Raw genomic sequence first — 26,515 nt, 5'->3', positions numbered from 1 at the left:
TCAGTTGGTACCAGGGTGGGAGTGGGGGAAGGTGGAAGTCAGCCTGAGATGGTCCCCAGTGGTTTTCACCTCCCAGTATTTATGCTCTTGGATGGTCCCCACCCCCAGTGAGTATGGCTGACCTCTATGACACGCAGGACATTGCAGAAATGACAGCATATGATTCTGAGGCTGGGTCATAAAGGTACTATGATTCTGCTTTACTCTCTCTTGGTTCACTCATTCTAGGGGAAAAGGGGAACTAGCTCCGATGTCATGAGAACAATCAAATGAGGTCCTTGGGGGCAAGACACTGAAACCTCCTGCCAAATGCCAGCACTACCTTGCCAGCCACATGAGTGCACTATCTTGGAAACCGGTCCTTCATCTCCAGACCTTTAGAGGAGTGCAGCCCCGGGTGACATCTTGACGGTAACTTCTTGAGCAACCTCAGGCCACAGCCACCCAGCTAAGCCACTCCCTATTTCCTGACCCACAGAAATTGAGTGAGACAATAAAAGTGTACTGTTATTTAAAGCTATTAAATTGTCTGGAGATCTGTCAGGCAGCAGCAGATGATCAAGCCCTTCAGCTGGCAGCCATGTAGGAGGGTTAGGGACCTGAATGCGTGGCTTTGGGAAGAGTAACTCATTGCAAGCCCATTTAGCTTCCTTTCATGATGAAGTGACCGTGGATGTGGATGGAGGGGGTGTGGACAATAAGTGTATCTCTCTGGTCTCAGGAGGGCCTTTAATTGGATACCGCATGCCACTCTCATCAACGCAGAGGGAGGCAGGGTCTTAGCAGTGGTTCATTGATTTGGCCCCAGGAGAATGGATGCAAGAGCTATTCAAGACTTGAGGGAGGGGAAGGAATATACCAATACCAATACGAATATCAGTAATAATAGTAATACTCTTCACTACAACTCATATTAACCCTGCTAATACTTGTCATCCAGATACCTCCTCCTTGGAGAGCCCAAGTTCTTAGAAGTCCAGTAATCATTCTTTCCTTTCATAAATAAGAAAAGTGGCTTCAACCTCCACTGCAGTGCTTTGAAAAGTTTCTTCAGAAACTCTGCAGATTTCTAGAAAGTTCTACTCTGGTCAGTAGGGACTGTAGCCTTGTTCCATACTGTTCCCTAGTCCTTAGCTCTCACCTGCTGCTCTTGAGGCTGTTGCATCGGGTCTCCCTCCCCCTCTGTTACTGCCAGGCCAGCTCACTTCCTCCATGCTTCAAAGCATTATGAACACAAGGCTGGGCCCTAAAATTTTGTGGATAATGGGAAGGGTATTACAGTCCTGCATAGTAGACTGATCAAAATGGAATCTCTAGCAGCTTGGTCCTCAAGCTCCTCTGTGGTTGCTGTGACAGGGCTTTCTGTTGCTCTGTGCACACCCTTGCCGACCACTGCTGCCCTGAGTGGCCTCCATTTTAATCTGGACCCCCTCAATCTCTCTTCCTCCCATTCCCAGCCACCTCTCACTTCCTTCTCCCAGGATTGCCACTCCACCTCCTAAAACCCGTCACCTTTCCTGTAGGCAAGCTACCTCTCTGTGTTCCCTTTTCCCATCAGGGGGGTCAGACGTGGTTAAACACATGGGTTGTGTCGCAGGACAAGATGGCCCCTGTTGAACTCCCAGCTCTGCATTATCTCTTTGAATCCTTCCCATTCCTGTTTTACAGGTGACAAAACTGACTTCCGGGGGGATTAGGTTTTGTATGAGGACCCAAGGTGAATAGAAAAGATCTGGGACAATTCCCAGGCCTATTCCAGGCAGAAGGAGAACTAGGTTGGAGATCGTTAGTTGAGGGCACCTGCAGAAGCTAAATTGAGCCTGCCTAAAGCTTAGGAGGAAGGAAATATATGTAGAGTTAGTTCCTAGAGGGCTTATAAATAGGACCATTGCTCATGAGTCCTGAAAAGTCCCAGGGCCAGCCTTCCCGAGGAGAGGGAAGGGGGCGGGGTCACGTGCCCTCCTGAGGTCATTTCTAGCTTCATGATTCAGGCAGCAAAATCCCAGTGTGGGTTCAGCTCCCCTGAATGTACTTTCATTTTGCATTATGATTTGCCACTCAAGCTGATGAGAACCCAAATTGATGTCATTTCCCTCCCAATAAGCTCTTGACCAGAAAACATCTATTTCTCCATCTAACAGGAAGTTTTTTTCCCCACCCAGTTTCTACAAAATCATGCTGCAGTTTGCCTCAGTATTTTCCTTCTTTTTTAAAGATAGCATTTGTCAGGACTTCTGGTTATAAAAGTAATGTACATGTTCACTGCAAAAGAAGCTGGAAAACGTAGAAAACTAAAAGAAAAAAATAGACATAATGTCACACCCATAGACAAACATTAAAAATCATAGTATGTTTTCTTTCTGTCTTTGCTGCATGTGTGTCATAATTTTTTTTTAACCATAATTGGATCAAATGCCTTTTTTAAGACTTCTATTAAATGTAGGGGAGGGAAGGATTATACATTCTGGCTTTCGTGAAAAATGAGTTTTATTAATAGCTTACACTTATCAAGTACTGACAATGATCCAGGCACTTTAGAGGCATTGCCTTAATGCACATAAATGCTTTATATGTATTGCTTTACTGAGTCCTCACAACAACCCACTGAGGAAGATGCTAATACTATGCCCATTTTACAAATGAGTAAACTAAGGCTCAGAAAACTTAAGTCACGTGCCCAAGGATCACTAGTTCATAGAGCAGTAGAGATGGCAGGTTTTTTGTTGTTGTTTTTGCTTCTTCAGCCTTTATAGTATATAGAGAGTGGATCTCTTTTTTAGCAATAACTGCCACAACTGGAAAGGCCATCATGGAAATGCTGGCATGCTTCTTATCTAACTGGGAATATTTTAATGGAACCACAATACATTCATGGAACAAAGACCATGCTCCCTGCTGACCTTCCATAACACTTTGCTCTTAAAAGATACAGGTAGAAAGGAAATCCAAGGAAAAGGTCACAAGTTTATTAGCTGGTGCTGCTACAAGCTTACACAGGCTTTCCTATAAGCTGTTGCTATTTTAGTATTTGATGGCCATCTAACATGTCCCTGGGCACAGGGGCAGCTGACAGATGCCAGGGCTCAGCACACATGCTGTGAAATGACTGCTCATTCTTTCTATGGCCATTCATTGAGCACCTACTGTGTTTCTCTCAGGCACAGAGCTAGGCATGGACTCCAAATGCAGTCTGTATAAAACCAGCAACCATAGGTTCAGCCTAAGGGGTGAAGCGGTATTAAAATTACCCCCCACCCTCACCCCAGAGTAAGGAAATGAAACACTATTTCAAAACAATAGCTCAAAATGTTATATTGGTTAAATAGCATATCTGTCAGGGTGCTTTGATGGCAAGCAACAGAAACTGACTCTGGCTGGTCTAGGCAAAAAAGAGAATTTCTTGGAAGGATATTGGAGAGTACTCTAGAGCAAAGGGAAGGCTAAAGACTCAGGCATAGAGCCATCAGGCACCCAGCATCTCCAGAAGGTTCTTGGCAGCAGAAAATGCTCAAAAATCTCACCCAGCTGCCTTGGCTGGAAAGAGAACACTCCAACTGTTCTCTGTTTTGGGCCTGAATCCATGCTTCAGATTTTAGAGTGGGAGCCCTCATTGGCCTCGCCAGCAGTCATGTGCCGGGAAGAGGCGGGCACCTGGCTAACCATTCCGTCAGACAAAAACGGAGAGCCATTAGCTGAAGAAGACAGGCTAGAGGCTGGGCAGCTGACAAACAATGAATATCCTTGCATTTCTTGAGAATGATGGGGGCCAAGTATCCAGGCTGTGTTAGCAAGATCCCCAGGTGGTTCTGATGCAGGTTAAGTTTGGGAAGCACTCATTTATACACTTTCCTCTGCCCTCCTCTCTCCATTTCTTTACAGTTCAACCCAGTTTCTCACCAACCTGAAAGAATCCCTCCTCTTCGGCAAGAGGGAGGTGATGGGCTGTCAACTGCAAGGTTGCCTCTGAGACAGTGAGAAAGAAATGAGAACACTCATATGCTAATAATTTTTGTCCTGTAAACAAGGACCAAGCAGACACAGTCTGTGACCTTGGAGTGCTCCTGTTCTAGAGGGGAGGAGCTGGCTAGGCAGTCCAAATGGATATTGAGGGCTTCCAAGAGCCATGGCACGGTTCTCAGGGCTGAGCTGGCTTTGGCACAGCCTGATCTGGTGAGGATCCCAGGGACAAAGGGACAGAATGGGAAATTAAGTTTACTGGGCTGCACAGATACATTGGGAGGTACAGCGGTACTTGGAGGCCCTCCCAAATGCCATGCTGAGATACAAAACTGTGCCGGGGTACTCATGGCTGGCCTCTCTTCTACTCAAAGAGAGCGGGTCCCCAAGTGTCGCACAGAGGGGTGTGCAGGGGCCTTCGAAAAATACTAAGTTTTGAATATAGAGTTTTGAGAGCTCTAGAGTTCAGGTACTATGTGGACTCCCATCATACTGGTCTCCACAACATACAAATAAAGCAGGCACGAGATTTCCCCCCCGAGCTAGCAGTCTCCTGTGAGTCATTTCGCAGGAACTTGGTGGCAGCCACTTGGCTGAAAGCAGCTGTGAGGAGGAATGTCCAGGCGGGGTGGCCGCAGCCACGGGCGTGGCTGGGAGTGTGGCCGGAGCCCGGGGACAGGCTGTGGGCGTGGTCACGGGCGGGGGCGGGGCCAGAGCCTGCGGACAGGCTGTGGGCGTGGTCACGGGCGGGGGCGGGGCCAGAGCCTGCGGACAGACTGTGGGCGTGGTCACGGGCGGGGGCGGGGCCAGAGCCTGCGGACAGGCTGTGGGCGTGGTCAAGGCGAGGCCGTGGCCAGAGCCCGGGGAAGGTTGTGGGCGTGGTCACGGGCGAGGGCGTGGCCAGAGCCCGGGGAAGGTTGTGGGCGTGGTCACGGGCGAGGGCGTGGCCAGAGCCCGGGGAAGGTTGTGGGCGTGGTCACGGGCGGGGGCGTGGTCAGAGCCTGGGGAAGGCTGTGGGCGTGGTCACAGGCGAGGGCGTGGCCGGAGCCTGGGGACAGGCTGTGGGCGTGGTTGTCAGTCCCAGGTCATTAACCCGAGGAGGCTGCAGACTGGCCTCATCTCAGGGACCCCAGGGACTTAAAGATTTGTGCCCTTGGTCCCCCGGAGCCGGTAGAACTCTAGGCAGAATCAAGGCAGAATTGAGTCAAGGGTGGGGACAGGCTCGAGGGGGCCTGGCAAAAGAGCAGAGAAGAGGTCCTCGTCACACACCTTGCTGTTCCCTGTGTCTGCTGGTGAGAATGGGGTCTGGCATGCACGTGACCCGAAGCTACTCGGAATCCTTTCCGGAGGGCATGTGGGTTCAGGAAGCCCTAGCTGACAGTGTGTGTGGCAGAGAACTTGACGCACGGTTGCCCCTCCCCTGCATCTGGCAGCAGTTTTCTTCTGCAACACTGTCCTAAGCTTCCTCTCGTCATTCAAATCCCTAAGGCTGCATGAAGGGACTTACACCATCCGGCTGTCTTCCTCGTCTTCTGTCTTCTTCAGGCCTCCCAGTCCAGAGAGTAGTCTTGTCCCTTCGACCAGGAAAAAATAAGCAAACCAAGCAACAACCCTCGCGCCCCGCCCCCACCACCTCCGTGCACCACCACCCCTCCCCCCCATGGTGCGCACCAACCCTGTGGTCTCTCACCAGCCCAGGCTGTCCACCAACAGCAAAGCTCAGAACTCCGTTTAGGCTCAGCTAGAAACACACTGTCGTGGTGTCCAATGAGTTAATGGTTGCAAAAGCTTCAGAAAAAGGCACTCTCCTGCTCATGGAGATTATGATTTACATTTCTTTGACATTCTCCAGTTTCAAAAGCCACTTGCAAATGCCAGTGCTTCTAAGTTTTATTTCTGATACTTGTACCTATAAAGAAAGGCACTGCTCATAAGAAGAAGAAGGAAAAAAAGGCCCTTAAGCCATGGCACTTGAAGAAAGGAGAACAGAAAATGCAAAAAGTGATACTGATGAAATAAAGAAGCAAATTGGTTTGCGAAGCAGCCCCAGCCACAAGTCCATATTTCTAGGACCTCCTCCTCAACACTGGGTACTTAACTTAGTGCCAGGTACTCTTCTAAGCACTTTACTGATATTATCTCATGAGATACTTACAGTGACACAACCAGTTCCTCTCAAATGGGAGTTCTATTGCCCTTCCCCTCAACTCCAGGGAATATTTGGCAATATGTGAAGACATTCTTGCTGCTCATAACTTGAGAGGAGGACGCTGTTACTATGGCATCTAGTGGGTCATGCATCCTATGAATTAACTGGCCCCAAATGTGCTGAGGTTGAAAAACCCTGCTGTGAGAGACAGGGGATCATCACTCACCCATTTCACAGACAAGGAAACAAGTACCAAGAAGTACTTCCAGACACTTAGGTTTATGACCAAACACAATTGGCAAATGAATGCAAACAAGGGATTGAGAAATGTTTGCCAATATCTTAGGTGAACTAAGAGAGGGAGGAAATGGGAAAGCATTAGCTCTACATCTGTCCTGTGATGTTCTTTGTCAGGGTAACATGAATCCACGGATGCTACAGAACTGACACGCTGAAACCGTTCACGTGCAGGTTGACGTGCCTCACTTCCAGTGAGGCAGTAATACTGCTCTCCAAACTCATCACTTGCTTCCCTATTTACTATTACTCTGGTTTCCAGTTTCACAGCTGCACTTCTCATTCTTTCCTCAATTTGCAGCCTGTACTTCCACCTTGTTAGGTCCATTTGTGATTGCTCAGTCCAGGGGTGATGGAGGGAGGCATCTGCCCTCCTGACCCAGCGCATTCTCACATTAGACAGGCTGCATCTGTCCGGGGATTGTGGTGGATAGGGTAGATGGCCAGCTGTCTCCAGGTTTCTGCTGGGTAAAGCTTCTCAGAATCATCACAGATATTAGCTTCTCAAGGAACAAGTCCAAAAGGAATTAAAAAGAAGGAAAGAAAAAAAGGGGGGGAAGGTAAGAAAAAAAAAAGGGGGTGGTAAGATCCTTCCATATGGACTATGATGAAAAAATGTTCATGATATTTGAAGTGAAAAAGCCAAGTACAGGAGTGCCTGGCTAGTTCAGTCAGTAGAGCTGGCCAATCTTGATCTTGGGGTCGTGAGTTCAGGCCTCACATTGGGCATAGAGCCTACCTAAAATGGAAAGAAGAAAAAAAGAAAGAGAGAGAGAAAGAAAGGAAGGAAGAAAACCTAAGTACAAAATTGAATGTACCTTGATGAGGACTTTTTAAAACCCTTGTACTTTTGAAGTCCCATTTTCTAAATAAACAGATGACTTTTATCAGAAATAAACAATAATTACTTCACAAGAATTCTTTAAAAACCCACGTAACAAGAGAAATGAGTCGTGTCCACAAAAAGGCATGAACAAAAATGTTCATAGCAGCTTCTGTGTGTGATAACTAGAATGGAAACGATCCAAATGAAGTGTAGAAAGGCAAGATAAATTGAGGAGATTTTGCCACAACAGAATACTACGTAGCAATGAAGAAGAACAACCAGCTGCCATCCACAGCTACATGGATGAGTATCAGAGACATGATGTTAAGCAAAGGAAATCCGGACATAAGGAATACATGCTGTAGTATCTTAATTATAGGAATTTCAAAAATAGGCAAAATTAATCTGTGGTGATGAGTACAGACGGGGAAGGGGCACAGAGAGAGCTAGAAAGGAATTATCAGTGTTTCCTCCCCTTTATCACTCAGAGCCACTGGGCTGCCTTTGTATTTGCATAAGCCACTCAGCAGAACAAAAGCCCTGGAAGTAACATGAATCTGCTCTTTTAGAAGGCAGTTTAGCCACAATTTATTCAAGTATGCTGATAAATTCCGTTTATTCAAACTTAAGTGTGCTGCTGCCTTGAGGTCTTACCCACCAACCCCAAACCCATAGTGCACCCCCCCCCAACACACACACTGCCAGAGGGGCTCCTATCATTACAGCTATATTGGGGATCCTATTTCACCAAGGCTCTGCCTATGTATTTTAGTTTCCCACTTGAAACTATTTTCTAGCTGCTTCCCGGCTCTAGGGCTGAGCCAGGAGGTTTAGAGCCCTAGGGAAAAGGAACCATCAAAGAATAAAGAGCCCATTGATCAGCATTAGTCTCCAAGCTGAGGTTCTTGACCTCTGCAGACAGACAATGGCCTTGAAAGCTAGGCTTTATGGAGGATGAAAGGTATTTCTCAACTACACAGTTCCCCTCTAGCAAAGTCTGGCTGGAGGTTCTAGGGAGGACTGCCCCACGAGAGTTCCTCCATGCACCCCAGGGGACTTGGTCTCCACTGCTCTTGGAATAGCCTAGTAGGGTCTTGGTGGCTGGGGCTCACAGTTCCTCAGGACAGCCCTCCAGGGCTCCAGATTCCCTCCAGGTCACCCAGTGTGCCATACACATATTATTTTCTAGGTATGTTACCAGAGGAAAAAGGTAGTCAAGTGCCACTCCAGATCACTGAGTTTTGTCATTCCCAGATATGCTCCAGATCTATTCATGCCACCCCGGGAAGATGGTGGGAAGGAAAGGAAAAGCTGAAGGCCATTGATAAGGACAAGTGTCTCGAGGGAGAAGAGATTTAGAAACATCTAGAAAATGAAGGGGGACGTGTGAGAACACCAAGGTAAGTGGACCACATCGCAGGGCAGAGTGCAAGGAAGTCGGCCAGCTCCTGGGGGACCTGCCTCTGACTTAACGATCACCCTGGGTCCCTCAGCCCGGGGGCAATGGTGTGCAGGTGGTAGCCTGTACCTAGAGGAATCTGAGGAAGATGCCCAGGCCCTCTGTAGCCTGACCCAGAATTTCCCATAGGCGCACTGCGGGACTGGGGAGGTGGAATGAGCTCTGGCCTGTAATCAGGAGCAACAAGCTGCCACAGGCAAAGAATGCAAAGCCAGGAGCGAATAACCTGGACTCTGGGTGCTGGCCAGGGTCTGTCCTGGCCCACAGAATGCCTTTGTGCTAACTAGAAAAAAGCCTCCTTCCTCCAACACACACGGCCCCACGGGTTCAAGGCTTAGTTAGCAAAGCAGTGGCTAGATTTCAGCCCCTTGGTGGGTGTGCTTGCTCAGGGAAGAATCCCACACCCATTAGAGATGGCTCTAGTTTCAGAATAGCTACAGAAAAGCTAGGTAAACCAGTAGCCCTTGGAGTCCCCCCAGGCCAGGTAGCTGCTCACACCCATCATTCCTTAAAGGAAGCCTATGAAGATCTTGGTTCCCTTTCCACTTCATACTCATCCCTGGTACGCTCAGGTCCCATCTGAAGGGGTGAGGAGGAGGGTTTGCAGTGATGGGGATGGGAAGACGAGGCTCCGACCTCTGGCCGTGCTTCTCCCCCTGCTCAGCCAGGCGATGACTGAGCCATCTCACAGATTGTTTAAATTAACCAGGCTAGCATAAAATCTTATTTCCCCCTTTCACTATCTAGCCAGGTGGAGAGACTCAAGGAAAAAGACCTATTCCAGAAAAATGTAAAAAGTTACATTTTCTTTGCCCTTCCAAGCCTAGGGCAAGGAAAACTGAAACCCTGCTAAACAATATTCTCCCTCTTGTTAGATTTCTGGAAGAGGTGATAGCACCTATTACAGCTGGGGTGACTGAGTGTTCTAGTTTGCACTAGAACTGTGTTGGATTTTGCTGATTCCCATGATCATTATTATTTAGTACTCTCAGAAGTGTCTCAGTGCGGACGATAAATTATGTGGTCACTTACTAATAAAGACACAACAGATGTCAGGCCTGTCTGAGCTGTCCTTCCTTCTAACCTAATGCCACGTAAGAAGGACAGGCATGGTGACTGGACTCAGAGAAAGGGACATCACTCTGGGCTGGAGAATGCAGGCAGGAAGAATTTGATGTGAGCCTTGAGAGAGTGAATCTGGAGAGGAAAGGAGTAAGTCTTCTGCATAGACAGGTGAATGTATAAATTACCTACTGCTGCATCACAAATTACTGCAAAATTTAGCAGCTTAACACAAACAAACAAATCTTTGCTTGCACAGCTCTGTGGGTCAGGAATTTGAAAGCAACTTGGCTGGGTGGTTGTGGCTCAGGGTGTAGTTAAGATACTGGCTGGGGAGGTTGCTATATGGAGGCCTGACTGGGGCTAGAAGATTTGCTTCCACTCTGGCTCACTCACATGCCTGTTGGTGGGAGTTCCTCACCATGTGGACCTCTCCACAGGGCTGCTTGGGCATCTTCACAACACGGCTGCCATGTGGCCTCCCCCAGAGCATGTGTTCCAAGAGACAGCAAAGCAGAAACTGCCATGACTTCATGACTTAGCTCTCGAAGCCATGCTCCATCCTTTCTACGATATCTCATTTATTACATAATCCAGCCCTATACAGACATGTGACCATGAAGAGGATCATTGAGACTATGGCTACCGCAATGAGGATGCACTAAGTCAAAGAGGCAGAAATAGTGTATGCTCAGAAAGTTAGTGACTGAGCAGTTGTCTGGAACATTTACTGACTTCCCACTATACTCAACACCAAACCAGTCCTCTCCAGCCAAAGTCCAGCAATCCAACCTTGGAGAATATTGATCTACTGATGTGTTCGAAGAAATGAGAATTTGCAATGCCTTTATCCAGAGCTGAACTCCAGAGCAAAGCACTAAAAAACATTTTAGTTTTGCTAGCAGGAGAAATGCACTGTATATATAGCACATTGTGGCCCTATACAGGAGTTGAAGATTACACTCCTCGGGGGGGAAAAAAAAAACCATAAAAAACAATCTTTGAAAATTCATTTTTCTTTTTTACTTATGGGCATTTTTCCCATTTAAAAAAGTGATGTACTGCTTGTGTAATTTTTAAAAGATTAAAAAGCATTAAAAAAATACACTCTGCACAGAACTGCAATCATTCTCCTCCAATCCCTGACTCTTCTGAAATGAGAGAGAATGAGTTTCCAGGAGTCTGCACTCAAGACTGAAATGCATCTGAGGCTGAACCAAGGTGGAGAATCCACTGTGCCCACTGGCTGCCGGTTTCTGGCTACTCAGTAGTTGTAAGCAGGTTAAGGTTAGGCCCGGATGGGTACTTGGGTTTTGGAGATACAACTGGTTTTTGCTTTACTCTTTGATCCTAGGAATATTAGCCCTTTTCTAGATTTCTCTCTATTCTTAGCTAATGCGTTACAGGTCTTATATCCTCATTTTAAAATGTTTCAAAGTATGATTACATGAAACTGGCTAGGATGTCCTTTTTGAGAAAAGTTCCCCCGTGTTCAACAGGTACCTATTGAATAATTATCTCTTGGTAATTCCCCCCAGGATACCATGATGTCCATAGTAGACACAGCCCTGCCCACATGGACCTTCCAATCTGGTGGGCAATTGCCTTGCAATTTCATTTACAGAGGATGGGCCTGAAGGGAAAGCCTGTTATCTCTAAATCTCGTGGGTGGGTTTTAGAGTTAACTGGAAGGTAGCATATGAACACCATGTCAGCATACCAAATAGCCACAGAATCTCTGGCATCATTTACATTTTCTATCTCTCTGAGTCCCCTTTCTTTTTCTTTCCTCTATTTTCTCTTCTTTCTTAGACTTTATTTATTTATTTATTTATTTTTTTTATTTTTTTTTATAATTTTTATTTATTTACTTATGATAGTCACAGAGAGAGAGAGAGAGAGGCAGAGACACAGGAGGAGGGAGAAGCAGGCTCCATGCACTGGGAGCCTGATATGGGATTCGATCCCGGGTCTCCAGGATCGCGCCCTGGGCCAAAGGCAGGTGCCAAACCGCTGCGCCACCCAGGAATTCCCAGACTTTATTTATTTTTAAAGAATTTATTTATTTGAGAGAGAGAGAGAGACTGGGGTGGGAAGGGTGGAGAGAGAGGGAGAAGGAGAGAAGCAGACTCCCTGCTGAGTGCTCAGCCCTACCTGGGGCTCAGCTCCATCTCATCACCCTGAGATCATGATCTGAGCCGAAATCAAGAGTTGGAGACTTAACTGACTGAGCCACCCTTGCACCTCTATTCTATTTCTATTACAAAGATGTGATGCAACTCTTTGAGCTATTAAGAATACATCCTTTTTGGGACCCCTGGGTGGCGCAGCGGTTTGGCGCCTGCCTTTGGCCCAGGGCGCGATCCTGGAGACCCTGGATCGAATCCCACGTCGGGCTCCTGGTGCATGGAGCCTGCTTCTCCCTCTGCCTGTGCCTCTCTCTCTCTCTGTGACTATCATAAATAAATAAAAATTAAAAAAAAAAAAAAAGAATACATCCTTTTCCATGTTGAAAAAAATCTCATGCATGTACTGAGTCCTCATTATGTGCCAGGCACGGATGGGGCTGATGGCCTCACTTATATGATCTCAATTAAGCAAACTTAACCTATGGGAAGTTCTGTTGTTATTCTTATTTCACAGATGAGGAAACCGTGCCTCTGCAAGATCAGTGCCCAGGTTCTCATAGACTCAGAACAGGGAGTCAAATCCTCGTGAGCCTGAAACTCTATGTCCACCATGGTGCCAGTTATAACTTTTGGCTTTTGTTGCTTAGGGAGTCTGTTTTGACATCATCCCGAACTGAACTTAAGCTGTAGCTCCTATGAATTGAAACGGCACACTGAAAAAGGGGAAAGAAAACAGCTTGAAACCTGTTTCAGACCCTGCGTGAGACGAGAAACAGAGTCAGCGGAAATGAGAAGTCAGCTGGATTCAGCAAGTCCTCAAGTAAGGGGGGGCACGCAAACCAACTTAATTGGATGATTATTTCAATTATCTAATTAAGAAAGATTACAGCTGAACAAAGACAGGGCCTCCAAGGTGATAAAAAAAAAAAAAAGTTGATTAGCTGGGTTGGCCCTTGGCAGCACTGGGAGGTAGAATGGACTCCCCATTGGAAGCTGTGGCCCTTGGGACAATTAGCCACAGAGCTAATTGTCCCTCCTCTTTTCCTCCTGTCCTCCCCAGCTGAAAGCTGTCTTCTACCTTACTGCTTGATGCTCGAGTGGTCAAGTAGCCAGCATTCTCTTCCCTTCCTTCTTTCTTTCCTTCTTCCTTTCTTTTTCCCCTCCCTATTTGTTTTTGTACTGGTTTTGTAACCAAAAGTCAATATATATTTCCTTGCACAGTGTAGTACAGAGGCTATAGTGTGGTTACCACTACCCTCCACAGGAACCCCTCCCTGTCCCCATGTATGGCCCGTGCACTTTTTAAAAAGGTAAATTATTCACCAATATTTAAAAGTCCAGGATTTCACATAAAAGTCCATATCTCTGGCTTTATTTGAACAGATCAGATCTGACAACACTGGATCCACCTTCTCGGGGGCCAGATTCAAAATATTTAACAGTGCATATGGCTCGGTGCTGTTCTATTAGAACAGATGCCAGGCACGAGCCACCCATGTGCTCCCTAGCTTCCAAGGCCTCATCCGTCCTTCTCTCTCTGTGACACTGAGGTGAAGGTCACCTGCCATTTATCATCATACCTGCTGGACCCACTTACTGTAAAGAGGGAAGAGACTGTTTCCTTAGCTTGATCTTTGTCTCTCAGTTATATCATCAGCCTGGCTCAAGTTGGTTTTGATCTTGTGATCCTTGTTTTAGGGAGCCTAGGGCTTTTATTTTTTAATTTAACAAATATTGGTTGAAAGACTTCATTATGCAATACAATATAGCAGAGCGATTAAGAACAAGGCCATGGAGTCAACAGTTCTGGGCTCAGGTCCTACCTCCATCACTTATTAGTTGTATGACCTTGCCTCATTTCCTGATTTCTAAATGAAGAGATTTAGAACTTGTCTAAATGCCTAAATTTTCAAAACACCTGTTTCCCAATACAACTGTGAGCTATACAGTGAAGCTTCAATGGGAAGATGTAATAATAAAAGGCCCAGCACTGTGCTTGGCAAACACTAAATGGCAGCCAGTTTAAGGGAAGAGTACTAGCTCTCCTGATTGTATATCTATGACATAATAGGCACTGTGATGTGCACCGAGGGGTGTTATTCCATTCAGGCCTCATGAGCTCCCTTCTAAGGTGAATAGCATTACTTCCATTTTATTTGTATTTATTTTTTAAAGTTTTATATATAGAGAGAACATGCATGTATAAGTGGGGGAGGAGGGACAGAAGGAGAGAGAGAGAATCCCAAGCAGGATCCATGCCCAGATTTGGCATTTCAAACAAGGCCCGGGGTGATTGCTTTCCTGCTGGTTCATGGATCACACTGGGAAAAACAAGTTAGCTAAGGCCAAGGCACTGGTACTAGTCATACTATCCAGTTTCTTTAGCCACAGTGAGTGGTTCAGGCACAGGCATAAGACCCAAACTTGGCCAATTAGAATCTCTCCTGGGAATCTCCGTGACTGTTGGGGGAGAGAAGCCATCTGTTTCTTTTAGGGCCATTAAGTCGGAATGAAGAAACCCTGAGTTGCCTCTAGCTGAGCTAACCCATACTGTATAGAGAAAGTGTCTTTGTAGAAGGAGAGAATGAAGCCAGCAGAGAGAAGCCACAAAAGAGAAACCAATAGAGAGATGAGAGAGAAAAACAATCCTGATGACATCATTTGACAACATGGCATCCCTAAAGTTAGTCTCTGGTCTCCCCAAGTATAGGACCAATAATAATTCTCTCTCTCTCTCTCTCTCTCTCATTTCTCTCTTCTTTTTCTTTTTCTTTTTCTTTTTTTTTTTTTTTACCAGTGAGGTGGATTTTTATCACTTCCAACTCAAAAAGTCCTGAGTAAATATTAATATTAAATTAAATATTACTATTAGTTACTTTAGTATATTAGTTATCTAGTACTGCTTAACAATTACTCCAAAATGCAATAGCTTAGGATAATAATAAACATGTAGCATCTCCCACAGTTTCTGTGAATCAGGAACTGGAGAGGAACCTGACTATGTGGTACTGGCCCTAGGATCTGTCATGAGGTTGCAAATACAATGTCTCCCAGGTCTGCAGTCATCTGAAGGCTCAGCTGGGACTACAAAATCAGCTTCCAAGGTGGCTCAATCATGTGGCTGGCAAGTTGGTACTGGTCGTTGGTGATAGGCCTCAGTTATTCCCTAGCAGATTTTCCCATAAGTGTCCTTGAAACATGGTGGCTGGACTGAGAGGGAGAGATAACCAGGAAACATTATGTTCTTTTTAGGACCCAACCTCAGGAATCACATAGTGTTACTTCCTCACATTCTATGCCTCGGAAGTGAGTCACTAAGTATAAGCCCATATTGAAGGGGAAGGGAATTGCACCCCAGCTTTTGAAGGGAGGAATGTCAAAGGATTTGTGGATGTATTTGCAGACATCTTTTAAACCACAATATCTAGCATGTCACACGGTTAGTTTATAGAACCAGGATGGGAATTTTGTTCTGGCTTTGCCACCAATAGACCATGTGGCCCTGGGAAGGTCATTCCATGTCTCTGAATCTTGGTTTCCTCATCTGGCAGGTGAGGAGACTGGATTTGACCCATTTAGCCTTAAAATCCTGCAGTGTCTATACCAAAGACACTTAAGGCCATGTACATTGATGGCCTACTAGGAGCCTCATTATCTTTGTCTTCTGCTGGGCTTCTTGTCTTCTGGAAAAACAACTCTTGGACATGGAAAAAATGAATATAACTTTTTTCAACTCTGAATGTAACTTGTTTCATATCACAATCCCAAACTTCATCAAGCAGGACTTGTTTCAACTAGTGACCTCATTAAACAAATCTGACCATGTAAGAGCCAGAGGAACATGTGTGTTTTAGCCAGGGCCATTTGGGAATAATTACCACCACACTGTTGCTTAATGAAGTCAAGCTTCAGGTGGTGGAGATTACAGGATGGGATAAAGGATGAGCAGCTGCATGACATCCCAGTTTGTGAAATATTTGAAGGCAGACCCTGCTACTGTTAATAATAACAATGATAATGATAATGTCTTTAATTGAGAGATTATGGACTACAGGTACTGTGCTAAACATGCCTTTTATCTCTTTTTGCCCATAACAACCTTATGAAGAGGGAAATATTAGCGCCATTTTTATGGGTAAGGAAATAGACATTAAGAAGAGTAGGATGAATTGTACAAATCCACATAGCTAACAAGGGGTGGAAATGGGATTAAGCCTGGGCCCCCTGGATTTATAAGACTGTGCCCTCTATCATTATACTTAACTGCCTTTTTCTTGTAGAGGGCCAAATAGACTCTCAATACCCAAATAAAATGGGTAAAACAGGTTTGATTTTTTTTTTTTTTTGGCCATTTTCAGTTTCTTTTTTATCATAAACTTTGACCTACATTTTAAAGAAAGATTAAAATCTGAGAGTTACTCAACAGTATAAAACCATCATGAGGCTCTCCCATAGCGTGGTGACCAAGATAATTAAATAGACTCAGCTTTAAATGCATCTACTTAAAATAATCAAGGGAAGACCAAGATGGTGCCATGAACTGGATAGGTGATACCAAAGCAGTAGGTGACTCTATAAAGGAAAGGAAAATTATTCAGAAGAGTCAAGGCCAGATGGGTAGCCAGGAGGCTTATGAGGAAGGGAGGCACATGAGGGACCATTGTTGGCAAATATCATAAGGTCCTGGATCCAGGGGCACCTGGAGAGTCAAGAGCTGGGTGAGTAGCTGGAACCCTATTATACCCAAGTCAGCAGTTGGAATAAATAACCAAACCCAGTAGTGGTTGGAATAAACAAGTGTCAAGGCTCAGGGCAAGTTAAAATCAAATTGAAGGCTAAAAATTAGGAGGATAACAAAATCAAGATCAGGGCAAAGTTGTCAGGAGACACAGGCAAGAAAATGCCAGACCCATGGACAGAAAAGTCAGGTAGTGAGGACCCTGAAGACACAGTTGAGTCACTGGCAGAGAACTTGGCCATGAGACAAGGAAAATCTTTCATTTCTGCTCATGGTGTGTTAGGCTATTTGGACCAGCCCTCCTTTGGGAAACAAGAAAACTTGCTGAATAAATTGAGCATCTTACACATACTTAAACATTAATTATATAGTAAGATACTACCAGGCAAAAATTGAAGGGAAAACAGGAACCCAAAAAGATAAGCAGAACATGGAAGTCTTCTGAACCAAGAGCATTAGCCAATTCCAGCATTTTTAACTTTTGTTTTGATGACCTTGTGGGATAAGGGAGTCAGAAATAAAAAGGGCAGTCGAATTAGAGACCCTCTCTATAATAACAGGGACCCCATGGCCCTACACACTCCAGGAAAAAGTGAACAAGAAGTAGCCCAGACCTTGTGGATTTGCAGCCAGGATTAAGTGTCTGGTGGTCCAGGCAACCAAAAACCTCTGGAACCTGGTTTAAGGTGGTCCCCAAGCACCTGACAAATGCAGACACACATCCTCTCTGGAGTAAGGTATCTTTACCCAAGACCTCAAATTACTCTTACAATTATTCTTCAGGTGCAATGAACAACATACAGTCAAAGATAACCAGGGATAAAAAGAAATAAGGCACGATGAATAAGAACAAGCAGAAAGAGCAGACAGCAGAAGTAGTCTTGTAATATATAGTCTTATACATTAGAATTATCAGGAATAGATTATAAACTAGGCACGCATAAAATGTTTACAGAAATAAAAGACAAGGTCAAAAATAGCTCTATGGGAGAGGAAACTATTAAGCCACCCAGTAGATTTGAAAAAAAAAATCAAATAGAGCCCCCAGTAATAAAAAAGTACAAACTAACATTTTTAAAAAACCCTTTATTTTAGAGACAAAATTATATTCTATTAAGGAAACTTCTTGGAATCAAGTGGGAGACAAAGTAATAGAATGATTGGGGGCTGCAAGAAAGAAAGTACCCAATTAAAAGTGGTTTAAACGATAAAGACTGTTCACTGTTTTAGAGAACAAGAAATTCAGTGATTGGGCTGTGCCAGGATTATTTCTGCAGAGAAATGGTGTCACCTAGGACCCTGCATCTTCGCTTCTGTCCATATCACAATCCTGTCTGCTGGCCTTTGTCTTAGACATGGCTCATCATGATGGCAAGGTGGCTGCAACAACTCCAACCATCATGTCTCTATATTGCCACATTCAAAAGCAGAAATGAAAGAGACATTCCCCTGTGCATCTCTTTTTTAAAAAAATATTTTATTTATTTATTCATGAGAGGCCCAGAGAGAGAGAGAGAGGCAGAGGGAGAAGCAGGCTCCATAGAGGGAGCCTGACATGGGACTCAATCCTGGGTCTCCAGAATCATGCCCTGGACTGAAGGCGGCACTAAACCGCTGAGCCACCCGGGCTGCCCTGCATCTCTCTTTAATCAAGGAGGAAGGACCCTTCCCAGAAGCAACTCCGCCACAGTCCCCTTGATGTCTAACTGGTCAGGAATCGGTCATGTACTCTAGCTACAAGCAAACCGAGAAATTTGTGAGTCACATTTTCAGCCTTTAAGGCAGGAGGGAGATTCTGCAGCTTTGGAGAAGGGGAAGGAACGGCTGTGATGTTGACTCTGTGTAGGAACCCCGAGAAGGGGGATATGGTGATGGAGAGAAGAGGGAGATTCGAAAAGTGCAGCAGTCTGTCTCCAGGAGCTCTGGCCAAACCCCCGCCCCCCATCGTATCCCATTTTCCTTCTTCTGGAATCTTTGCTGTACATTCTACACTCCCCTAATCTATTCTAAGATACACGAAGTCGTTTTCCTTGTGATGAAAGAGGGTCCTAAAAGCAATTCATCTAGGAGTTTACATTCGTTGTCTGCATGACCTCTTCCGTAAGAAGCACGAAGAGGACACACGGGAATCAGTGCCACAGTGGTATCCCAGATACCGTTGGCTCAGTGAGTGGTAGAGAGCAAGATAAGGATTTGGGGGCAGTGAAGTTAGGGAGACACCATCTAGTGATTTGGGAGTTATACTTCTAAGCAGCCCGGGGAGTTACCTGCCTGGCCTGACGGCAAGCTAAGGTACCACGGAGGCCACGTATCCAGGAGCTCCAGTCCTGAGCCTGAGGCCTGCGGTGCCTGGCCTGTCTCACAAGCCATTTCACTCATCAAGAAAACAATAAAATTTGGCCCGATAACCTTTAAAGACCCTCTGGTTCCAACACAATCACAAAACCCAAATGAAAAAGGAGCAGCAGTTACAAAAGAGAATTCAAAAGAAAGGTGAACAGATGCTGTTGGGATTCCCTCCTTACAGATCTGCTTCTGAGTATTGGCTTTATTTGCTCCCCACATTAGGAGAGAGGAGGGAGAGGCAGGGGGTCGAGGGGAAGGGCCTTAGAAGGACAGGGAGCTTCTACCCAGAGCTCCAGACCTTCGTCATTTCACTTCAGCAGAGGAACGACAGAGGGTCTTTCTTCCAGCATTTACATACAAAATCCTCTGAAGGAGCCCTGCCTGTTTTAGCAGCCACACCTGGGCCAGCTCAACGGAGAGGTGGCAGGTACTGGGTATCATTACTATGACCAGCACCTCCACTACCACCACATGAAATAGGATGTGCTATTACCAGAATATGTAATTAAGGGGGCAGAAGAAGAAAAAGGGGGAAAAAAGATGTCTACGTAGTGTCATCTGCCCCATTTATAATGACTAAGAAATCAAGATCCAGAGAAGTTCAGCAAGTTGCCCGAAACACGCGGCTAGATTCGATCTCAGACCTTTCTATCCCTGAGACCCAGTCTCTTCCACTGTGCCTCAGTTCATCCTCATAATACCAAACTGTTTGCTTTGCTTTACTGTAAATGAACATTCTCTGTCATCATTATCTACTAAACTAAATCAAGAGATAATTTCTATTCATTTGTAGGTCACCTCCTGTGACTGGTAAAGTCCTTCAATTAACCAGTGATGTGCTCAGCAAGGCCGGGGAGGGTGCAGGCACAGACATGGGGCTGAGCACTAACTGAGCAGGGACCGCCAAGGCCACTCATACTGTGCTGGTGAGGGGAGATGGTCAGCACAGAGAGGGAAAGGGGGAGGGGGTTTCCAACAGAGTCATAATGGTCTGGGGTTCCCATAAAGTACTCCGTTGTCCGGAGAGGTGAAAAGCGTGATAATGCATGGTGAGTTTTCAACAGACATTCCCCAAACCTGAGAGATGACTAAATAGGGGTGGAGGGTGGGGAGGGGTTCAGGCAGGGCGTAAGTGTCATGAACAGAAAAATCTCTGCTAATAGTGCAGAAGATAGAGACTTGTTACCACCGCAGGAGACGTCAGAAGCAGAGGGTACATCCTCGCCGCTCCTTGGGACAGCATCCAAATGCTTTCTTTTATTTATTTTTAAAGATATTACTTATGCATCTGAGAGAGAGAGAATGAGTGGGATGGGGAGGGGCAGAGGGAGACAGAGAAAAGCAGGCTCCCTGCTGAGCAGGAAGCCCGATGTGGGGCTTGATCCCAGGACCCTAAGATCATGACCTGAGCAGAAGGCAGATGCCTAACCGACTGAGCCACCCGGGCACCCCTGCTTTCTTTGATTCACTAACATCTATTTAACCCACCGATCTCCAGTCTCGAAAGTTGCACCCTGCTTGTGTTCGGTGTTCCCGGCACCAGTCAGGGAAACATGCCTTTGTTGATGAGGTCAGCTTTGGAATCCATCCTTTCCAGTGACCAGCAGGTAAATTCCAGCAAGGAGCAAAGAGTGGTGGGAGAACAGGACTGGTCGCGTGGAAAGAGAATAACCCTAGGTGTAGCCCATGGTGTCCTGTAGTTTGTCCACAGGGATTTAAAGGGTTTTATTAACCAGACTGCTCCTGCAGCTCTGAGTGGACAGGGGAAATGCTAGGTCTTAACCGGGAGTGGAGAATAAGACCTCAAGTAGCCTTAGAATTGCTGGCCCGAGCATGTGCATGCATGTGTGTGTGTGTGTGTGTGTGTGTATGCACACACATGCGGTAGCATGACAGAGACCAGAAGGCAGGCCAGACCCCATTTTTCAATAACAATTGGTTAATAATTATTGAGCACTTTTCAGAACCAGATACCTACAGTGTCTTCTTCAATCCTGTCTTCCTTTGGATTTCCCCAAAAGCAAAGCCTGACCAGAGTCTAGGTACTGGAAGTTTCTTTAAGAGGTGATCTTGGAAAAAAAAAAAAAAAAGAGGTGATCTTGGGAGCAAGCAGAGGTAGTGGCAAGAATAAGACAGGAGTGGAGAAACGATACAAGGTGAATTAGTGAGGTCACTGCTCCGAGCCCGTGGAGATGAGATGGGAGTGCCTTCCAGAACTGGCCGCCCCCAGGCCCAGGGCTGCCGGGACATCTGTCATCCAGGGCCTGCAGCCTCTGATCCGAGGTTGCTCCTGGGGGCGGGCGCTTGCAGCTTCCCAGGAGGGCCTGCACCCGAGCCCTGAGGAGTGCCTGAGGCTCCCGCATGGTGTCCGGGCCAGCTACAGCCCGACAGCCCGGGGACCCTCAGCACACGGTGAACAGCAAGTGTCTGCCGTTCCCGTTGCACACCTAAGGAACCGGAGGCCTGGAGAAATGGATCTGCCGGGACCACCCCGCTGGGTCCAGGCCGGGCTGTCTGCGCTCGGCCAGTGACATCTCAGGGCACTCAGGAACATTTCCTGGGCTCCCGTGTTATGTAGACAATGTGATTTCACTGCCCTGGGGGACCCACAAACCTGAGGGGTTCATCCCCAGCAGACCTGAGGGGACCCCAAAGCAGGGGGACAATCTGCCTGGCTCCTCGGGGCCTTGTTGGGGCTACCAGGACACTCCAGCACACCCCTTCACCCCCAAAAGCTCCTTTCTTGGTATCATTCAAAGTCAAATCTAAAATTCCAGGTCTGGAACAGAAAACCAGCACAGCCCCCAGAGCCTGATGGGACAAGACCAGCTGTGGGGGATGATGGAAGCCTTTCACTTCACTTGGTCCCCTTGCCACCCACCGCGGGATGACCCTGTCCACACACCTGCCCTTCCAGCATCCAGCCTTTGCTGGCACACATCCCCTAATGAGGAGCTCACTACCTGGCTTAGCCAATCAATTTTCACACATCTCCAGCTGCATCTCCTTAAAGGGTTTTCTGCGACAAACCAATCCTCAAGGACTCCCTGGGGGCAAGAAACGGTTGGTGGAGAAATACACCTGGGAAAAGCTGCGGGTGATAATACCTGCATAGTGATTTATACCACAGCGGCATATTCAGGGCTCTAAGATATCTCAGCCTTTGAGAAACTTGTTTAATTTTGCTTAACTGATAGTTGCTCAAATCTGTTTCACTACAGAACACTTTCTTCAAGAATCTATCATCTAGGGGGGTGCCTGGGGGGCTCAGTCATTTAAGTGTCTGGTTTCAGCTCAGATCGTGATCCCAGGGTCTTGGGATCGAGTCCCGCATCAGGCTCCCTGCTCAGTGGGGAGTGTCCTCCCCCTGTCCTCCCCACCCTGGTCTCTCTCTCTCAAATAAATAAAATCTTAAAAGAAAAAAAAATCTACAACCATCCCACAGAACCTTGTATCCTGGAAGTGCTGGGTCCGCAAATTTCTCCTGGGGCTGGAGTCCCTCTTTCCTGAGGTTCTAACACCTGGCTTCGTCACTAAGCCCCGGGGTGCAGAGAACAAGCCTGGCCCCGCCACAGCCTGGAATGACAAAGGTCTAACTCTCACTGCGCACTCGTGGGAGCCAGGCACGGTGCTGAGTGCTTTTCATAGGTGACTCCACACCCTTGTTTAGCGGATGGAGGAACTAAGGCTTGGAGGGGTGAAGTGCTGTCACACGGCTAGCGGGTGGCACAGCTGGAAGGCCAACCCAGCACGGAATAGGTTATTTAGAAAAACACCTGGAGGAATGTCTGGCACAGGATAAGTGTTCAATAATGTCATCTGTGTTGTGTTTTTGTTGCTACTAATGTCATTATCTGACGGAGGAGGAAGTACTCTTAACCGCTCCTGGTGCCTTGCTGGAACCTTCTGTTCTCTGGATTAAACATTCTTCACGTTTTCCCACGTCCGTTTGATGTCTCTTCCCCACTGTTTCTGCACGCTGTATAAACCAGGCAGGACTAAGCACCGAGGACGGGGAGCCTGTCCTAGCTGAAAGCAATCTTCCATTTGCTGTTTCCACAGAAGGACTATTTTCTCTGTCAAATCTTCTGAAATGAGGTGGAAATAAATCCTGTAGGAAGACCAGTGAAGGAGAACAGAGGGAGCTGGGGAGAAGCCGTCAGGAGGAAGATCATCTCCTAGACCAGGGGTCAGCAAACTCCAGACCACAGGCCAGATCTGACCAGCCCACTGCTTTTTGTAAATAAGGTTTTGTTGGAACACAGCTGTGCTCATTCATAGATGTATTATCTACAGCTGCTTTTTGCACTCAACAACACAGTAGTTTCGAAAGAGACCTAAAATATTTACTATGTGGTTCTTTTTACAGAAAAAGTTTGCCAACTCCTGTTTTATCTTGTGGAGAGAAGAAAGGTAGGCTGAAGAGTTTTTTGATGAGCCAGGTGTCTGCCTTTTCTTATGTTCCAGATGCTCTTGGAAAAGCCAGCCGGAAGTTGCTGGGGCCCAGAACACTACAGCTTCTAAGAACTTGCAAGTAAGAAAGACACAGCTTTCCACTGAAGGTTAGCTTTAAATCTATTCATGATGGATCAGAGATAAGATATGTGGAGTCCTCTGAAGCCACTGTATCCCTCCAAGGCTAGGTATGTTGGCTCTCAGTGGATCAAGGTATTGGTCTAACTAAAGAGAGACTAGTCAACCAAGTGGGGTTTGGTCAGCTTTGTTCACTTAGAGAAGAGAGGTTATGCTGGCAAGACTCCAATCAAGTGCTGCTCCAAGTTGAGGGAGACCTCCAATGGATGGAGTACCTCAAGTGGCAAAGTCACTTATGACATGTTGTGGGAAATCTTAGCCTAATGCCCTTGAACATCCAATTCCCCTAAATAACACCCTACTTCCAATTCCATGATCTTGAAGCAAACTTCTGGGTATGACTTGGCTGCTTCCCATAGAGTTCTGCTGATAGAGGGGGATATTCTGTACCCCACACCCCAGATGGCTTTCAGGGTAACTGAGAATCCCTGAAATTATGTGCACGATGTTGTGTGTGTCTGAGAATGCCCACTGTCCTGAGGCCAGGAACCTTCACGGTCATTATAGTCTCAAAGGCTCCAACACAAAGGAACCTGACATTGACCTGTGCGAAGGTTTCGATTAGGGGTTCCTTCTACCTCTCAGGCAGAGGGCAGGAGCTCTGTTTGTTACATGTGCCACTGTTCCTCCAGCTATCAGCCCTGTGCCTGCCTCATGGGACGTTCTCACCAAGTATTCATCAGAGCAGGAATGGAAGTAAGGGAAGAGGAGAGGGCAGGAAGAGGGGAGGAAGGCTTGACGTGCAAACATGAGTGTCCTGGTCCCTGTGATAGTTAGAATTTTCATTGTAAATTAATAAACTGACCTTCTGGTTTATGCAAGAGTCTCTCATGAGTGTGGTTAATAGATTTTCCCTGGGGCATAGATTGCTCCCGGTGTGCTGCCTACAAAGTTTATGACCAGAACCCGGAGCTGGTTGAATTCGCAAGTCACCCTGTGGGGCTCCTTTGAGACAGACTGCTGGCTTTTTCACCAGATGGAAGAGGGGGGCTTTAGCATTCCCATAATTGTGTTACTACTGCCACAATGGCATTTGCTCTCTTCCAGTGGCGCTGAGGACAGAGCCTCATCCAAGGCCTGGGCTGGTGCTGGTACCCAGTATTCTCGTCTAATGTATATTGAAAAAATGGATGCTATATTATCTTAAATAACTGAAAAAATGTAGATTGTACATTTGTTTTTATTATAAATCTAAAAATATGATTGGATAACCCACAAGATACTTGTTAGAGTCTGTAACTATAGACTTTCTAAAGCAATAAGGCTAACTAGAAATTAAAAGAACAGTTATTACTAATTTTAAAGCATAGGGCCTGTTGGTATATATAGGAGTCCAATATGGCCCCAACCCCCCATTTTGAGGGAACGCCTGCCCAGGATTTGCCTCACACAATCTTGGTGGCAATTTACAGCTTGCTAAGCAGCAGCTTCCAGCCTTAAAAAAATAACAATTTCAACTTAAGATTTAGTTGAGAATTTCCATGTGGTTAGGAAAATAACAGAATACTCTGTGAGGACTGAAAGATAGTCATGTCTGCCTTTGCTGACTTAGAGCTACATTTTATTCTCTCACTCTCTTTTCAAGGCACACACACACTCACACTCATCACACATACACATATGCAAACCTTTATTTCTTCTGGGGAAAAAAATAGTGCTACTTATACGGTGATATATTAGTTATCTATCACTGCATTAAAAAATCACCTCAAAATGTCAGCTACTTAAAGCAACAAACATTATCTCCCAAAGGTTCTGTGTGGGTCAGGAATCCAGGAGCAGCTTAGCTAAATGGTTCTGGCTCAACATCTCAAGAGGCCTCATGAGGGTACAAACTGTCTCCTGAATCTGCAGTCTCGTGAAGGCTCAGTGAGGGCTGGAGGATGTTTCCAGCTTGCTCATACAGCTGTTGGCCTGCCTCAGTTCCTTGTTGGCTGTTAGCTGGAGGCTCTAGTTCATGGATCATGCCATAAAGCTGCTCACAGCATGGCTACTTGCTTCCTCCAAAGCAAGGGAGGCAGGGAGAAAGAAACAAAGCGAAAGAGGTTGAAAATTTTTATAGCCTAATTTTAGAAGTGACACACCATCACTTCTCCTCAGGCCATTGGTCAAAGAGAACAACTGTGATAGAGTATAGGACAGAAATACAAAAGGTGTGAATATCAGGAAGTGAGGATAATTAAGGGGGCATCTTGAACCTGACTACCATAGAAAATTTAAAAATACATCTACAGATTCTTTTGTATTCCCACCCTCACCTTTCAAAAAGTAAAAACAAATTTTCCTCCTTTTGAATAGAACTGGACCTAATGACTTTCTTATAAAAAATAGAATGAGGTAGATAGGTAGCATGTGATTTCAAGGTCAGAAAAAGTACTGTGACATCCATCTTTTCCTCTTGGGTCATTCTCTCTCTCTGGAAAGACAGCCTACATGCTGTGAGAAGACTCAAGCAGCTGTATGGAGAGGCCCACACAAGAGTAACATGGTCTTCTTGCCAACATCCAGCACCAACTGGCCAGTTATGTGGATAAATCATCTAGAAAGTGGATCATCCATCCCCAGTCAAGCCTTCAGATAATGACAGCACTGGCCAACAAATTGACCACAACTTCATGAGAGACCCTGAGCCAGAAAAACCCAGCCAATCTACTCCCAAATTCTTGACCTACAGATAGTGGGATGTAATAAATGTGTATTCTTGTTTTAAGGCTTTAAGTTTGAGGGTAATTTGTTATATGGTAATAATTGATGCAATATGCTTGTTGAATTTCAGGCGTCCTAGCTGCAAACAATAGAATCTACCCCACCTAGTTTAAACAGAAGAGGAATGTATTTAAGGAACTAGGTAGTTCACTAAATTCTCAGGAGGACTAAAGAATGTGACTTGATTTAACAAACCCATGACACCTCCTGTGGAGAACCTTCTGCTGTCATTGCTAGCACAAACCCAATATAC

General features: G+C 46.0%; 1 long non-coding RNA gene across 4 annotated transcripts; it reads left to right on the top strand.

Annotated features, from left to right (window-relative positions):
* Positions 1 to 211: 211 nt before the first annotated feature.
* LOC102154942 lies at positions 212 to 26,260 on the top strand. Of its 4 annotated transcripts, none has more exons than XR_005374733.1 (6): positions 212 to 411; positions 3,880 to 4,170; positions 8,484 to 8,629; positions 12,527 to 12,699; positions 23,431 to 23,525; positions 25,981 to 26,260. It is a non-coding gene; the product is annotated as an uncharacterized LOC102154942 (long non-coding RNA). The 4 variants fall into 4 exon arrangements; XR_005374736.1 differs by having other exon boundaries at positions 23,431 to 23,606; XR_005374734.1 differs by lacking the exon at positions 3,880 to 4,170.
* Positions 26,261 to 26,515: the final 255 nt, after the last annotated feature.

This window comes from Canis lupus, chromosome 20, assembly GCF_011100685.1.
Source record: "Canis lupus familiaris isolate Mischka breed German Shepherd chromosome 20, alternate assembly UU_Cfam_GSD_1.0, whole genome shotgun sequence".
Lineage (NCBI taxonomy): Eukaryota > Metazoa > Chordata > Mammalia > Carnivora > Canidae > Canis > Canis lupus.
This window is presented reverse-complemented; position numbering and strand designations above follow the sequence as displayed.